General features: G+C 40.7%; 1 long non-coding RNA gene across 1 annotated transcript in view; it reads left to right on the top strand.

Moving 5' to 3' along the window:
• LOC135972915 (uncharacterized) overlaps positions 1 to 13,723 on the top strand; it is a 35,904-nt gene that overhangs the window by 12,673 nt on the left and 9,508 nt on the right. Inside the window, exon 2 of the long non-coding RNA XR_010589534.1 lies at positions 4,158 to 4,272. This is a non-coding gene — a long non-coding RNA (uncharacterized LOC135972915). The remainder of the gene's footprint in view (positions 1 to 4,157; positions 4,273 to 13,723) is intronic.

The raw sequence follows: 13,723 nt of genomic DNA, 5'->3' as shown, positions 1-13,723 counted from the left end.
CCAAAGTGAACATTTTCAAAATTAAAATGTCCAAAACTAAGGTGTGGTATGAACAAAGTACAGTAGCACTTAAATCCTTAGTAGTGGTCCTTTATCAGTCCAATAAAGGCTAGTAGGGATATGCAATACCCACTATGAGAACTTCACTATCTCTGCTAATTGTCATTGGGCCCATCAATGAGTGTTGGATCAGGTCCTTAATTAGTTCGGTCTTTATATTAAAATTTAACTGATGAAGTTTAATTGTCATGATCTGGGAACACTTGGCATATGTGTGAGTTGAAGGCACGTTGGATTCTCGAAGGACGTACTCAGAATTGGCCCCATACAGATATAGAACAGCACAGCTGTATATTATTTTTTACAACTTTTTCCCCTCTTAAAATTCATTAACAGACCAATACGCAAAAATCTATTCACTGAACTTGAAGCTTCCCGTTAAACAATTAAAAATATATCATAAATTGATTTATACTAATCTGATTTACATAGCAGTCTGCACTCAAGATTGCACCTGCCCTGCAGTAAAGGAGTGTATTTTTTATACAGGACAGAGTGCTATTTAATAGATTTTACCCTGAAGAGTATGAAATCCTCTACGGAACAGGTGGCATTTTCTGGCTTCACACTGTACGTTAACTTAAATGTCAGGATGACATAAGATAATTATTAGGAGACCATATTTTGCCATTTAAAAGAACCAAAAGGCTTCTAAATTGTAACTATAGCTTGTCTTCTCGGCTTGTAAGCTCTCCTGGGCAGAGACTCTGTCTTCTAATGTCTTTGGACTATATTTACTGCTGCCAGAATATAGCTAATGAATAAAATAATAATACCATGGATCATAGATTTACTAAAAAAAACAATGAGGAGTCCGGTGGCACCTCATGAAAGCTTATGCCCAAATAAATCTGTTAGTCTTTAAGGTGCCACCAGACTCCTCGTTGTTTTGTGGAGACAGATTAAGATGGCTACCCCTCTGATACATATATTTAGTGTTATGATAGGCCGATGCAGTGCATCACAGCTGGCAGGACAACAGAACAAAATATTAATGAACTAGCTGGTTCTTACTCATGAGTATATCTCCAGTCAGTCAAGTCGCTATGGGCTTCAGAAGTTTCACTGAGTCAAGAGGTTTGTTAAAATTAAGCAAGTTTCTCTTTGTACATGAGGTCATGTAAATGGCATTCTTTTCTTATGTTCTAATAAAACACTAATACTTTGCACTTACATTCCTTTATGCCTGCAGTGCATTGCACAAACAATCAGTTGCACACTTCTGACATAGCTAAGTGTGTAATATGATCACTGTTTTCAAATCAGGAAATTAGATGCAGATATTAGCTGATTTGCCTGAGGCCACACAAATCAGGCACAGCTGAGCTGGAGTTAGAACTGCAGATGGGGGTGCTAGGAACAATTTGTATCGTGGGGGTTCTGAGAGCCATTGAATCAAACTGTAAACCCTGAACATAATGGAAAGCACTTCAAACCAGGGGGTGCAGCAGCACCTCCCGCACCCCTAGTTTCAGTACCTATAACTGCAGAGTCCCTGGTTCCCTGTTCCATAGAAGTCCATTAAAGTACACTGACTGCCTTTCAGCCACCCCTCCTCCTCTCCTCTGGTTCTCCCACTCTCCCCCAAAATGCAGCCTTTGTGCCAGGATTGTCTCTGGGATTGCACAAGGCATATGTCAGAGCAGGCCTAGCATCACTTTGTTCATTCATATTTTTGTGATCACAGGTGATGTGGCAGAGTTTTTGCTTGGGTCTTTGCTATTCACTCTTCATCCTTGCCATCCAAAATGTTTTAGTACATCCCTGCTCTTTTGCACAACTGCATAATACAGCATTAGTATGCAGTGGAGACTTCATACGTATTCCTGCAAATTATATAAAGGCGTTAAGCATGAATCTTCACAATGCCCAAGTGCATATTACAACAGCTCTGGTGACACTGTGAGCTCTATTACATTTTTGTTCTGAAGTGGTGTTCCTCAGAGAGGAGGAAGAAAGTTATGCGCTGTCAAAGAGTCTTCATGTGTTTCCAGTAATATAAGTTTCATACTTGCAAAACAGAACAAGGGTTTTGGAGGGAATGCCCTGACCTTGGACTGGAGATGGTATGGGTATGCATACAGATAACGGTGAGCATGGTAGTCGGGCCTCTGGTTTGGCAACTTAGTTGCTGTGGAGTGAAGAGCAAAATATTGCTAGCGAGAGAGATGTTTTACTAATTAATTATATGCTGTCCCACATCTAGTGCTCAGCCTTTTTACTCCTGCTGAGCATAACTCACTACAAACTGCCTATTTGCTGCTTAACTTTTTTTTCTCTCCTTTTGTATGGCAAATTGTTACTCTTTTAATAACAATGCATAATCCGTGCACCTTGTCTTGGCAGTGTGGCATTAATGTTTCTATCGGCCATATGTAGATATTGTGAAGATTACTAAAGTGGCTAGTATGTGTGCAAACAACTACCCTCTACTAAGTAGAATCAGAATTGCTCAACTTCTTGTCATAGTCCCGAAACTGTAAAAAGCTAACAGATTCTCCTTTAGCTTGGGTGGTAGAAATCCTTGATCTTGGGCTGCTTCTAAAAAATACATTGTTTTATGAAAGTTAACATCTTACATCTGCTTCTCAGAGTTATTTATGTGCAATTCGTGTGGCATAGGTATAAGGTGACATAATTTAAAACATGTGTCCAATAAACCTAAATGTCACGACATATACACATCTCTGATAGTGGAAAAATATATTAATGATGACTAATACTTTGGACAAATAACTGATTTTAATGATCAGGTTCTGTGACTTTTGGCACCTCCAAATAAATCTTCGTGCCATTTCTTTTCTGGGTACATGTCATAAACTTTGAATGTGTCAGGGAATCTTGCATCACACTGGACGTAACTATGTTGTTCATGTGGGGATGAAAATAAAAGTGGAATGTATGCTTTCGTATATTACCCTGTTCATGGTCTACAGAAACTCTTCAGAAGCACAGAACAGCAGCTGATCATATTACTTACCTCTTTATTTATAGAAGAATACTTAAGCAGGCTTTTGGACTTGGTTACTTTTTTGTTGGACCAGAACAGAACAAGCCCATCTGATGGAAAACAGCCCACATAGGAACCTTTAAGCTAATGTCCATTCATTATGAGGCGCAGTGTCGTGTTCCATGACCATCTGAGTTTTCCCAGCAAATTCAGTTGGGCTATTTGGATGAATAAGAGTTCCAAGACAAAGTCCCTATTTCTGAAGCTGAACCAAAGGACCGAATTCATCCTTAGAATAGCTCCAATCAGTTGATTTACACCAAAGATGAATTTGGCCCAGGTGCCCCTTTAATTTGCTGCCATCTCTGTCTCTACTCAACATGACTGGAGAAGATAAGGTTGGTGTGTAACAGTAAATAGATAACCTACAGGCAACATGGAAAGTACAGATAATTATTCCTGTGATTCTCCTCTTGCATCTAATTATGGAAGTGTGTATGCAGCCCTTTGCTTCTTGGCTCCCCTTCTAAAATCTCTGAAAGTTCAAATGTGTGTTTATGCATTGACTAATAGGTGAATGCATTCCCAGATGAGATATATTGTGTTCTCTTCAATACCTGTCACTATTCTATTTGACTTCACTGACTTTACCAGTGTTCTCAGGTGATATGCCCATGATTAATGAGGGATTTGTTCACAACAAAGAAGGCAGTTAGGAAGCACTTTTTCTCTTAATGATATGCATAAATGAATTAAGTAATGCCAATCTAGTTTATCTCATGGTGGGCTTGGAGTCTTACTGCTGCTGTTTTACTGACATGTTGTCTTCCTTATTCAGGCTATAATTTATTCATATCTTACAAGCAGGAGAGAGTCAAGGCCTGGTCAGTAATTGGATATGAAGTCTCCAAGATATGCCCATGGTGCTTCTGGAAATGGCATTAGTGATTCTGCAGGCAATGCTCTTTCCTCTGGATCAGTTACAGAACAGATCCCATGGGGGTGAGGGTGAGGTTGAAGATGCAACCCTTTGAACAAGGTGAAAAGCTGAGGTCCCAGCCCCTGGCACTTACAAATGTAAGGGTGTTAGCTCTGATATGCTGGCCAAATTCCAAACTTAATTAATTGCATCCTGCTTTCTTTACAGAATTCCCCTCAGCAGTTTCAGCAGGACCTGGTGTTCACATATTGTCTTTTATACCTAGAGACGGATACTGAGCCACAGTGTTTTGATTCAGATCTGGAAATGGACTTTTGCAGAGGTAAGGGACAATCAGGGTCTGGTTTGGTGGGCTGGAGCCCTTGCAGCTTATACTGTTGTGTACTGCTGCTGTGCACCATTAAATAGCCGCTAGGTTTCATCCCAACAGCAGCTGCATCACATTGAAAGCCATAAAGGGAGATGCATATTACCGTTGGGTATAATGCAGTATTATCATTTGGTACGCCAGAATTATTATTTTTTAAATAGTGTTGTATATTTAAAAAAAATAACCATCTCTGGTCATCTGTAACTCACACAATTATTGCCTTGTAAGTTAAGAAAAAAAGCATCATCTTTAACTTTGAATTCTCAGCTTTTGTTGGTTTGTGTTGCAATCCTAATTCTAAATGTAGTGTTGGTACCTATATTTCTATACATATGCTCTCAAGTTCCTTAAAGTTGTAACATAACACTGGTCTACAGTTTTTGAGAAGTCGTCTGCTTCAGAGATAAAATGTGCTATTTATTATGTATTTTGATGTGCTGAATTCAAATATGACAATTAAAACAACTGATTGGCTACTGTTTCTAAGATATTTAAGTTTTTACATTTTATGTCTATGTATATTGTGTAGGTAGTAGAGTTTTAATCATAAATTGTAAACCTAGGTCTTTTCATGTGTTTATGGTTGCTTTATATGATAATATTTCACCTGTCCTGTTTATGTAACACTTTAAAAATCAGCAAAAGGGTTATATAAATAAAATTTATTATGAAACAAAAGGCAAAAAACTAATATGTACATAATTTAGTCCTATTCAGTGTCTACTCGGCGCTTCTTGGCTTGTCTCTTGTATTCATTAAATGGAGCATCCCTTGTCACTGTCCAGCAATAGTCTGCAAGCATTGATGGGCTCCATTTGCCCTGATAGCGCTTCTCTATTGTTGCAATGTCCTGGTGAAATCGCTCGCCATGCTCGTCGCTCACTGCTCTGCAGTTTGGTGGAAAAAAATCTAGATGAGAGTGCAAAAAATATATCTTTAGTGACATGTTGCAACCAAGGCTTTTGTTTGCCTTGAGGAGGTTTTCCACCAACAACCTGTAGTTGTCTGCCTTGTTGTTTCCGAGAAAATTTATTGCCAGTAACTGGAAGGCTTTCCATGCCGTCTTTTCCTTGCCACCCAGTGCATGGTCAAATGCATCATCTCGAAGAAGTTCACAAATCTGAGGACCAACAAAGACACCTTCCTTTATCTTAGCTTCACTTAACCTTGGAAATTTTCCACGGAGGTACTTGAAAGCAGCTTGTGTTTTGTCAATGGCCTTGACAAAGTTCTTCATCAGACCCAGCTTGATGTGTAAGGGTGGTAACAAAATCTTCCTTGATTCAACAAGTGGTGGACGCTAAACACTTTTCCTCCCAGGCTCCGACTGTCAGAGTGGCCAATCTTTCTTGATGTAGTGGGAATCTCGTGCACGACTATCCCGTTCACAGAGAAAACAGCAGTACTTTGTGTATCCAGTCTGCAGACCAAGCAAGAGAGCAACAACCTTCAAATCGCCACAAAGCTGCCACTGATGTTGGTCATAGTTTATGCACCTCAAAAGTTGTTTCATGTTGTCATCGGTTTCCTTCATATGGACTGCATGACCAACTGGAATTGATGGCAAAACATTGCCATTATGCAGTAAAACAGCTTTAAGACTCATCTTTGATGAATCAATGAACAGTCTCCACTCATCTGGATCGTGAAGGATGTTGAGGGCTGCCATCACACCATCGATGTTATCTGCACTGTTCACACAAGTACAAGGCATCGCTGCAAAATCAAACACTGACAAATAAGAGAGCACGACACTGTATGATTTCTAGAGCTGATATAGGGCAATTTGTTCAGCAGAGTGATGTTAGCTTTGTTATGATTGTAAGCTTCGTTATGATTGCATCATCCCTGACTTCTAGGAATAACATGATGCAATTCATATCATGTATGACGCAATACCAGCTTCAGATTGCATCATTCATTGTTTTGCCTAAAAAGCAAGTACTGTCCAAACCCAGTCATAGATTTATTCATAGATCCAGTCAAAGATGTATTTTAGTCATTTCTGGTTTAAATTGAGATCCCTTCCCTTTATAACTCACTTATTCTCCGCCATTCCCAAGTCAAGGGTCGTATATACTGATCCAATAGCATATCTTGAAAACTAGAGCCAATCAACAATTTTAAGCATCATTTTCATTCTCAGTGTCCCAGAATTAGTAACGTTTGACTACATTTATTTCAGAAGCATTTTGGCTGTAGAGCAGTGTAATTGGACAAACCTTTAACCCACTGGTTTGAAAAAGCCTAAATTAATGGTGTACATTAAACACTTTTAAGTGTCGAACAAGAAGAGTTCAAAGCCATGAACAATGTCTTCTGTCACAGGACTGAAAATATTGCTAGCTGGATACTGGCCAAGGGCAGAACAGATAAGATGAGACTCATAATTAGAGTTTTGTCAAGCCAAACCTTTATATATATTATTAAAGTTTGAATTACTTAAAATCTGCAGGGGTGGTAGATCAGACTAATGTTTCTGATTTTGAGCTGCTGCTTGTATCTTCTAATGCCTGTAAATAAGAACAGATGTGTTGTTACTCATAAAGATTTTGATTTGAGTTTTCCCAAACACCATCTAGCTTTGTGGCTATTTTGCAATTTTGAGAAGGCAGAATCTTTGTTACCTCTTAGTCCAAGTGTTATCAGAAATAGAAACCTACCTTCATACCATAGAAAATAAAGCTCTAATGTTGGTTTAAAAAGAAAATCAAGATGGCTTATAAAATAGATGTTCAAATGACTAGTAAGAAGAGCACCTAGCTTTTCTCAGCCAATATGAAGTGTTTAGACAAACAAATGAATGATCACAAATGGTTTATAAACATCCCAGTTACAGTAACTCTCACATTTTTCACATTTTTCAGGAACATAACTACAACGTTAAGCGAAACGATGTTAAGCGAATCCAATTTCCCCATAAGAATGAATGTAAATGGGGGGTTAGGTTCCAGGGAATTTTTTTTTTTGCCAGACAAAAGGCATTATATACGTTTTACACAATTTTAAACAAGCAATTTCATACAGGTATATGTTTAAAAAAAAATTTAAACAAGCAATTTAATACTACACTGGGGGGGGAGTAGTGTGCACATGTGGGTGTTTACAAACATACAGTTCATACAGTACAGTACTATAGTTGGGAGGTGCCCCTGCCTTACCCCACACAGGCACATCCCACTGGCACTGGAGATGAGGCAGGCAAGGAGGCTGAAGGTGCTGTAGGCTAAGAGAAGCACATTGCGCACCAGCGGCAGCTTCCCCTACTCTGCAAGCATCCCTCAGCCCACCCACTGTCCCCCTTCGCCCAAGCCTCCATCCTTGACCTGCCTCTTCCTCGCCACTTCCTCCCCCTTTACTTACCACGCTGCGTCCTCACTCCTCACCCCCACTTCTAAACGCCGCAAGCCAGCTGATTGCCACCAGCAGGAGGCAGAGGAGGGAGGGGGAACCTGCATGCCGAGTCCTTGCTCCTCCCCCTCCCCTCCTGCCTGGGGCAATCAGCTGGCTTGTGGTGTTTAGGGGGCAGGAGGGAGGGGGGAGGAGCGAGGACTCGGTGCGCAGGTTCCCCCTTCTTCCCCCGCCTCCTGCCCAAGGTAATCAGCTGGATTGCGGCGTTGGGGAGGCAGGGGAGGGAGGGTGAGCCTGTGCTCCCAGTCCGCGCTCCTTCCCCCCCCTCCTGCCCCTGAAACACCGCAAGCCAGCTGATTGCCATGGTGGGGGGGGGGGGGGGAGGGAAGGCGCTGATCCGCGGGGTCTGCTGGTGGGCGGGAGGCACTGTGGGGAGGGGGGGTGTAGGGAGGCTGCCAGCTGTGGAGAAAGCAGGCAGCCAAAGAATGTAAGAATGGAGCATTGCACAACTTTAAATGAGCATGTTCCCTAATTGATCAGCAATGTAACAATGTTAACCAGGATGACTTAAAGTGAAGAATTATTGTACAATTTCCACTGTCACTAATGACACAAGATTCTTAAGCAAGCATGAGAATTCATAAAAAAAATAAGGGATAAGGATAGTAGGGGTATAATGATATTGAATTTATTTCTTATCCATTGATAAGTGCAGTAACAGTGCACTGGTGTTTCACCCTTTTGCAGTTACCTCATTTGTATCTAAGTTGAATTTACCTTTCATTTGAATGCGGTTGATTTAAGATCTTTTAAAAAATCCCTTATTTTCTGGCATGTCTGATCTTTTAGTGCTCAATTTCAATTCTAGATTTTAGTATGTTTCATTGCTGTTGATACATTTGCTACTGTATTGTAATTTCACATGTTTACTTACACTATCTTCTAAACCCTACCCCCTACTTTATTAACATTCACAGGGCTATTTAAGCAATAATTTGTCATTATATAAAGCCTGACCCAACGACTACTGAGCCCCATGGGAAGTTTTACAGTAATTTCAATGGGTCTTAGATCAGGTGCATGGGGCTAACATCTCAAGTGTTCGACACCCATAATTGAGGTCAAATTTTTAAGCACTCATTTCTCACTTAGCACTTTTGGCCCTTATTTAAATGCCTACACACATTGTAATACTCATGAATATTTCAAAGGTTAAATTATTTCTGCATTCTTGGACCAATGAACCATTCTCCCCGATCTATCAATATTTAAACAATGGCATTTTCTATCTTGTACCCCTGCAAAATTAATACAACTTCCCACAACATTTGACCCTAACCCTAGCCCTAAATATGAAGAGATCAAGAGCTAAACACAGCCAACTGAAGGAAGTTACATTCTGAAGACACGCAGTGAGGCTTAAGATATACACTTTAGAGAGCAGTCAGTATAGATAACATTAACAGTGTAGGAGAGCAAGCACTAGCACAGGGCCAGTAAGAACCCAGGAAAGAAAGACATTTGAGAGAAATCAATTACTGGTTCAGAGCCAGTAGCCAACTATGAAAGACACATCAATGAGAGTGATCAGGCACTGATGGTATACACACCGTCTGTTTGGTCTCAGAGGGAAGTTTTACTAGTGTAAATTAATCTCTTTGTTTCTTGTGCTAAATAAGTGGGTAATCTATAGGGTGGAGACAGCATGACAGCGAACATTCTAAAAACCTTCCTGGTAGTTGAAATAATAGAATCATTGAAATGTAGTGCTAGGAGAGACCTCAAGAGCCCCCGCTCTGAGGCAAGATCTAATATACCGAGACCATCCATGACAGGTATTTGTCCAATCTGTTCTTAAAAGCCTCCAATGGTGAGCATTCCCCAACCTCCCTTGGAAGCCTGTTCCAGAGTTTAACTATTCTTGTCGTTAGAAAGCTTTTCCTAATATCTAACGTAAATTTATCTTGCTGCAGATTACACCGATTACTTCTTGTCCTACTTTCAGTGGACACGGAGAGCAATTGATCATCAACGGTTCTATAACAGTCCTTAATTTATTTGCGAACTGTTAACAGGTCCCCCTTTAGCCTTCTTTTCTCTAGACTAAACATGCCCAATTTTTGTAACCTTTCCTCATACATCAGGTTTTTATCATTTTTGTGGCTCTCCTCTGGACTCTTCCCAATTTGCGCACATCTTTCCTAGCATGCGGCACCCAGCACTTGACACTCTACTCTAGCTGAAGCCTCACTAGTGCTGATGTTGTTGACTCATTCAATTTGTGATGCACTATAATGCCCTGATCCTTTACTGCAGTTGTACTGCCTAGCCAGTTATTCCCTGTTTTGTAATTGTGCATTTGATTTTTGCTTCCTAAATGTAGTACTTTGTACTTTTATTTATTGGATTTCTTCTTGTTGACCAATTCTCCTATTTGTCAAAGTTGTTTTGAATTCTAAGCTTGTCCTCCAAAGTGCTAGCAACCCCTCCTAACTTGGTGTCATAATCAACTTTTATAAGCATACTCTCCACTCTGTTATCCAAGTCATTAATGAAAATATTAAATAGGACCAGACCCCTGCAGGACCCCAGGAGATATGTTTCCCAGTTTGATAGCAAGTCATTGATAACTGTTCTTCAAGTATGATCTTTCAAGCACCCACCTTATAGAAATTTTATCTAGACCACATGTTCCTAGGTTTTTTTTATGAGATTGTTAGGTGGGACATACTAAAGCCTTACTAAAATCAAGATATACTAGGACTACAGCTTCATCGTCTATCCACTAGGCTAGTAATCCTGTCAAAGAATGAAATAAGGTTTGGCATGATTTGCTCTTGACAATTCCACACTGACTATTCTTTATAGCCCTATTATCCTCTAGGTACTTACAAATTGAATGTTTAATAATTTGTTCCACTATCTTTCCAGGTCTCAAAGTTAGGCTGCCTGGTCGATAGCTCATCCTATCCTCTATTGTTCCCGTTTTTAAAGATAGGTGCTACTTTTGCCTTCTCCAGTTCTCTGGTTCTCCACCTGTTCTCTATGAGTTCTCAAAGATAATCGCAAATGGTTCTGACATTACTTCAGCTCAATCAGTCAATACCGTAGGATGAATTTCATCACTTAAAGTGAAGGACCTACATTTTCCTTCATCTTTCTCTTGCTCCTGATGTGTTTAAAGAGACTCGTTGCCTTTTATGTCCCGTACTAGGTGTATCTCATTTTGTACCTTTAGCCTTTCTGATTTTGTCTCTATATGTTTTTGCTATTCTTTTCTACTCATCCTTAGCAATTTGTCCATGTTTCCACATTTTGTAGGATTCCTTTTAGATTTTCAGCTCATTAAAGAGCTCCTAATGAAGCCATATTGGACTCTTACTACATGCCCTATCTTTCCTTTGCATCAGAATAGTTCACTGTATCCTTGAAAAACTGCCAAGTCTCCTGAAGTCCTTTTTCCCTTAGATTTTCTTCCCATGAAAATTTATCTAGTTACCTGAGTTTGTTAAAGTCTGCATTTTTGTAGTCCATTGTCCTTATTCTACTGTTCTCATCCCATCTTACTACGTCATTCTGCTGCTCTTATTCTATTTCTTTATGATTCCTTAGAATCATAAAATCTATCATTTCATGATCACTTTAACCCAAATTGCCTTAAACTTTCAGATTCACAACCAACTCTTCCCTGTTAGTCAGAGTCAAGTGTAAAATGGCTGTTCCCCAGGTTACTTCCTCCACCTTCTGAAACAAGAGGTCACTAGTTGCTCTGAAGAACTTACTGGACATTTTGTGTTTTGTCATATTACTTTTCAAACAGATATCTAGGTAGTTAAAAGTCCCCCATTATTACCTGATCTTGTGTTTTGGATATTTCTGTTATTTGTTCTAGAAATGTGTCATCCACCTCCATGGGCGGCAAGTGAACCCCAGGCTCGGAGAGGCTAGCCTCCGGCCCGGACTACCCCTTTTTCCCGAGGCCCCGCTGCTCCTGCCGGAGCCCAGAGTTCCCCCCCACCATCCCAGCAGCCACCCCTCCCCAGTCCCCCATACCCACAGGCCGCCTGAGTGCCTCCAGCCCCAGAACACCAGGCAGGTGAGCGAGCAGCATGCTCCCCCAGTCTCAGAGTGCCGGGTGGGTGAATGGGATGTGCAGCCCTCCCGCCCAGTCCTGGAGAACCAGGCAAGTGAGCGGGAGGCACGTCTCTACCCCCCAGCCCCAGAACTCCGGGCAGATGAGTGAATGGCGTGGCCCCCCCAGTCCCAGAGTGCTGGGTGGGTGAGTGGATGGCGCAGCTTAGCCCTGCGCAGGTGGCACCCAGCCCCAGATTGCTGGGAGAGCAGATGGTGTGGCCTCCCTCTCCCAGCCCCCAGTAGCTCCCCAGCCCCAGCCTGGAGCTCCAGCCACAGGGGGAAGAGCACCCCGCAGCACAGCCCAGGAAAGGGCCTGGCGGCAGAGTGTGGGCGGGGCCACGCAAGGCTGTTTGGAGAGGCACAGCCTCCTCCGGCCTTCGATACCCGCCTCTCATGTCCACCTCCTCATCCTGATTTGGTGGTCTAGAGTAGATCCCCTACCATACCATCATCCCCATTTCCCCCCCTTTTATCTTCACACACTCAGTGTTTTTGTATTTTGCAAAAGTTGGGTGAAAAGAAGAAAAAATCACCACCAAGGAACAATCAAAGCAGTCCCTTCCTCTTTGGTTATGAATAACTCTCTCCTCTTTGTTCAGGATTCATGAAATGTAGTTATTCTTGGAGTATCATTGATTTTATACTTCGGTTCTTACTCAAGATATGTATTTTGCACTTTCTGCATGTATCACTAAAAATGAATTTGTGAACAGACAACATAAAAATTAGTTTTAGTTATTTAAAGGACACTTTTAAAACTGGGCCAGATCCTCAGCCATTGACTAGAGGTATTTCTATTTACACCAGTCAAAGAGCTTCCGCCGAGGCTCCATCCCAGAATCCAGACCTCATCCCCTAACTCAATTCCAGAAGCCAATGGTAGGATCTGAGGTGAAAGATGCTACTCAGTGTGAGTAAGGGTAGCAGAACTGGGACTTTAGTACTTCATGGGATGTTCAGAAAGGAGGAAAATAAAAGTTGCCACAAGATGTTTTTGTGCTAAATGTTAAACTAAGTGAAAATAAAGAATCTTTATGGCATTTTATTTAAGTTTATTGAATGGGGGAGGTCTGGTTTTATGATGAAAAAAGGCTGCAAACTGATAGAAATCATTTTAACTACAGTTTTAATAAGTGTCGTTATTATTTTTTTACTGAGACTAGAGGATGCACCACTCTTATTTTCTCTTGATCTTCTATTTTTAACACCAGAAGCTTCCTTCCACTGATTACCTGCAGTAAATATTTGTTTTTGCTTTAACATTTGCAGAGCAAAGGCTTCTACTACCCAAGCTAAAGGAGAATCGATTACCTTTTAACAGTTTGGGGACTATGACAAGCAGTTCTGGTTCTATTCAGTAAAGGGTAGTTGTATGCATACATACTAGCCAGTTCATTAAATATCATAATAGCCGTACATGATCTATGGAAGCACTAGTGAAAAATGTCACTTGTTTTCTGATAAATCTGATCTTTTAGTGGCCAATTTCAATTCTAGATTTTAGTACATGCTTTACTATTGTTTTAGTACATGCTACCACAGTGTAATTTTTCATGTCTACTTATACCATTTCTAAACCCAGCCCTCCATTTTTTTAACATTCACTGTAGCCCAGTGAATCAAATCAAATGAATATATTTTTATTTGTTTGAGCATGCTGGTCACATAGGCCTTCATTAGTTGCTGTGTGCAGAAAAGGCAGCTGTTAATGAGAATTGTCAAAGTGAGAAAAGAGACTTGTTGTGAGCAAATTCCTGGGGCACACAGTGTGATTATAAAGGAGCAAAACATGTACTTGTGGGCTGTTAAATGGTGAATACAAGCTTTTAAACCTACTTAACAGGTTATTGTTTACAATCAGCCTTTTTGCTGTAGAAAAATTGTACATCTCTTCACCTTAAGTGCCTGTTTGAACTGT

This window comes from Chrysemys picta, chromosome 7, assembly GCF_011386835.1.
Source record: "Chrysemys picta bellii isolate R12L10 chromosome 7, ASM1138683v2, whole genome shotgun sequence".
Taxonomy (NCBI): Eukaryota; Metazoa; Chordata; order Testudines; family Emydidae; genus Chrysemys; species Chrysemys picta.
This window is presented reverse-complemented; position numbering and strand designations above follow the sequence as displayed.